This window comes from Euphorbia lathyris, chromosome 6, assembly GCF_963576675.1.
Source record: "Euphorbia lathyris chromosome 6, ddEupLath1.1, whole genome shotgun sequence".
Taxonomy (NCBI): domain Eukaryota; kingdom Viridiplantae; phylum Streptophyta; class Magnoliopsida; order Malpighiales; family Euphorbiaceae; genus Euphorbia; species Euphorbia lathyris.
Genome location: NC_088915.1, coordinates 3,978,095 through 3,982,714, shown reverse-complemented (window position 1 = coordinate 3,982,714; position 4,620 = coordinate 3,978,095).

Genomic DNA, 4,620 nt, shown 5'->3' with positions numbered 1-4,620 from the left:
ATAAAATCATTATTATTAGGGTAAGGGTAGTTTTTTTTGAAAAACTATTTACAACTATGTAAGTCATAATTTTGAATTATGTCAAAATAATAAAATCATTCCAAAGCTGGTAACGAATGAAATGAATGAGTCTTTACTTCGTCGCCCTTCAACTACAGAGATCAGGGAAACGGTCATGAGAATGAACGGAAGCAGTGCCCCTGGACTTGACGGATTCACGGGTTTATTTTATCAATCTTTTTGGGGAATTGTTGGTGTAGACATCTGCAACGTGGTCCAAAGTTTTTTTGATAATGGGATAATCAGCACTGGATTAAACTCAAACATCATGGCGTTAATCCCTAAAGTGAAAGATGCGCTTAAAATCGAGCAGTTCAGGCCTATCGTAATGAGCAATTTTAGCTTTAAGATCATCTCCAAGATTCTAGCTGACAGACTTGCTGAGGTAGCAGGGTCAATCACCTTTGTGAATCAATTCGGATTCGTGAAAGGGAGGAACATACACCAGTGCATTGTAGTGGCGTCCGAAGGGGTCAATACCTTAGAAAAGAAATGCTTCAGGGGTAATCTATGTATGAAAATTGACATAACTAAAGCCTTTGACACCCTGAATTGGCAATTCCTGTTAGAAGTTCTTGACGCTTTTGGCTTCTCGGCACAGTTCAGAGAATGGATTTTAAATATCCTTTCGTCAGCTAGAATATCGGTTATGACGCCAATCGGGTTGAGTGGATACTTTGCCTGTTCCCGTGGGGTGCGCCATCTTATTTACCCTAGCGGAGGATTTCCTGAGCAGAGTGCTAACACGGGTAGTGGAGCAGAGAAGATTAGTACCATCCACATACACGGGCTCCACCTTGCTGCCCACGCATCTGCTGTACGCATATGATATTCTGCTATTCTGTAAAGCTTCGTTGGCTAATGTAAAGGTTCTGGCTGAGACCTTTGAGACTTATTGGAAAATGTCGGGTCAATGGGTGAATTGGCAGAAATCAGAAATCTTTTTCGGAAGAGACATTACTGCCTGTCGGAGAGGCAGACTGGCGGAAATTACTGGGATTCGAATTGGTCAACTCCCTTTCCAGTACCTAGGAGTGCCGTTATTTGTGGGAGCCCCAAGGGCGTCTCACCTTCACGGGATTGTAGACAGGGCTATTGGGAAGTTTTCTCAATGGAAAGGAAGTGCCCTTTCGATGGCGGGGTGTCTGACATTGATAAAGACCGTCATCACTGGCTCCCTTACGCATTCACTCCTAATTTATAAATGGTCGGTGAGCGCCAAGTACTGGCTGATTCATCGTTCTGCTATAGCTTTCTCCGATCCAGGTTTATCAATTCAGCTGGGCTGACCAAATCTACCCCGATTTTATCTTCAATCTGGTGTTCCATTAAGCAGGCCTATAAACTCATCAGAGGAAACTGTATGTGGTTAGTTGGGGAAAACTCAAGGTTAAAATTCTGGAATTCTGAATGGATTTCTCCGACAGTAGCTGAAAGAACTGGTTTAAGTATTAAAGAGCGTGTAAAATTCCGCGACAGTGTTAGTGACTTCAGGTATCACGACACCTGGGTGAATTTGCCGGAGCTCTTGGTGGCCGTGACCGAGGCCATCCACGATATTCATGGAAGCGGAGATCAAGAGGATATCTACATTTGGCGACCTGTTACTGATGGTCGGTTCACGGTGGCTATATTCTATCGCTGGTTAATGGATCCGCCTTGCATCCATCCCGCACGTCAAATATGGCAGGATTACATTCCTCCCTCACACTCCTAGGTGTGCTGGCGAACGGTCAGGAAAAAACTCCCAACACAGGACATGTTGCAAGCCCGCGGTTTTCAAATGGTGTCCAAGTGCTGTTTTTGTTTTGGTGCAGTAGAAACACTAAATCACATTATGGTTGAATGTGAATTCGCTAATCAGATTTGGGCGAGCATTGCTGCCTTGTTTGGGCGACGTATGATTCAGTCGACTTGCATTGAGGATCTAGTTTTTCAGCTCCTAGATATGAAGTTCAGTTCCCAAATCTCAGTTCTCTGGCGCAGCCCAATAGTGCACGCAGTTTCGGTTATCTGGAGGGGGAGGAATGCGCATTTTTTTGAGAACTGCACCCCGAACATTCACTATTCTCTTAGGCTCCTATGGGCTCAGATAAGGCAGTCACACCTCACGGGTAAAGGGACTATGTGGAACTCAGTGGTGGGACGTCAAATCTTACAAACTCTTGCCCTGAGTCCGCGTCTCTCGAGGGCTCCTCGACTCATTCCAGTTCGCTGGCAAGCCCCACCTCGCGGCTGGGTAAAAGTGAATACGGACGCTTCTGTCTCGTACTCTTCGGCTACAGCGGGTTGCGGGGGTATTTTCAGGAATAGCAGTGGTCGGCCCGTTGGTGCTTTTGCGTTCCCATCAACGCTCTCTTTCGCTCATATGGCGGAACTCCAGGCAGCTATTGCGGGTATTCGGAAGGCTTACTCAAGGGGTTGGCATTCGCTTTGGATAGAAAGCGACTCAGCTTTTGTTGTCTAGGTAATTAGATCCGGTAACAGAGGGGTTCCATGGCAACTCCGCTCAGAGTGGGGGGATTGTTTGCGGATTCTAAGCCAGATGCAAATTGCAGCCTCCCACATCTTCAGGGAAGGAAACAAGGTAGCCGACGCGCTGGCCAGTTATGGACGTCTTAGCAACACAGCTGACTGGTGGGACACGCCCCCTCGATTTTGTTCTTGTCTGATCAGGGACAATGAATGCGGTCGTCTTTCGCACCGTTTTAATTAATTTTAGCACTCTTAGTTTCTGTTGTATGAACTTTATTATTTTTTCTTCCTATTAATAAGATTTGGGTGGCGGTTCAAGGTCGTCAAGGGGTGTCAACCTAGCTGGGATGTCTTGCCTCTTTGAACCTCCTCCTCATTTTACTCAAAAAAAATCATTATTTTTAAATACTATAAATTAGGAGTCTAGATTAAATAGTCAAGAGTTTGAGATTTATGAATTGGAGTTTAAACTTTTTAAATTAGCTATAAAACATATTTTATTTGGTATATATAGAAAAAAAATGACATATTAAGAATTAAGTTTGATGATATGATTTAGTTATAATTTTATACTAAATTATGATATTCATGTAAAAAGCCCAAAATCATATGTGATTATAAAATTACAATTAAATCATATTATAAAACTTAATTTTAAATATGTCATTATATTCTATATATCATAAATAAAGTATGATTGTATCCATAATTTATAAATTTTAGACCCCAATTCCTAAATCCTAATCTCTAAAAAATATATCTTAGACCTCTAATTGATAAAACATAGTTCTTAAAAAATATAAAAAAACAATGATTTTCTTAATTTGATATTATTTAAGTTAGTACTTCATAACTTGTAAATAATCTTTCAAATTTAAATTTTTGTGTAAATTTCCCATAGTTTTTAACCCTAGGTTTGAGTAATTTTTAAAGTTTAGCCCGTTAGGGATGAGATAATATATAATATGAAAGATAATGAGATATTTAGAATTAAGTTTTGTAATATGATATACTTGTAGTTTTTATTAACAATATGATTTTCATGTAAAAAGCTCTTTTATATTTTATAAACTTTTTTATTAATTTCAAATAATTACAGAAATATATTTTCTTTATTAATTATTTTAAATGTACTCTTTATTTTTATAACATTTTTTTATTAATTTTTATTATATCTATTTTCTGATGAATTATTGTAACTAAAAACAAAAAAAAACTATAAAAATGTTATAATTTTTGGCGAACATACCAAAATGATGAAGTTTCAACTAAATTTTTATTTGAGCTTTTTTTTCATGAAAATAATATTAATTTAAACATTACAATTAGTTATAAAAACACGTCGGCCCAAATAGGAAAAAGATTTCGGGGAACATATTTCTATAATTATTTTTCATAACATTCTTCAACTAATTTTTATTATATCTATTTTTTCTATGAATTTATTATATCTATTTTCCATTAAAAAAGTCAATTTCTTATTTTAGAGACTCAAATAATATAATTTTTTAATTTATGAAAAATTATAAAAAAAGTAGAACTAAAAATAAAAAAAAAGTATAAAAATGTTATGTTTTTTTTGCAAATATACCAAAAGGATGAAGTTTCAACTAAATTTTATTTTTTAGGCTTTTTACATGAAAATCATATTAGTTATAAAAACTACAATTACGTCATATTAGTTATAAAAATACATCCGTCCAAATGGAAAAAAAATTAGAGTGAGAAAGGCTCAAACTCTCGACCTTAGGATCATTCAGAAGCTATGAGGCCTACCCGCTAGCCAACTGCACCACCACCCTAATGCTAAAGATTTATGAATCTGCATATAAGATAGATACAAATGGTAATAATTAAGAGGAGCTCCACGTTGGGAGAATTCAATATAGAAATACGAAGCAATGACCATTGAAACCATAACATAATTTACAATTATATTGGTCCAATTATACATATTTTGAACTTATTTAAAATAATTACGATTTTATTGTTTCCATGAAAAATGGTGAGAATTTATAAATAAAAAACTAACTAGTTAACCTTCATGTAGTGATAATGTTTTAGATGTACATCTGTAATATCATT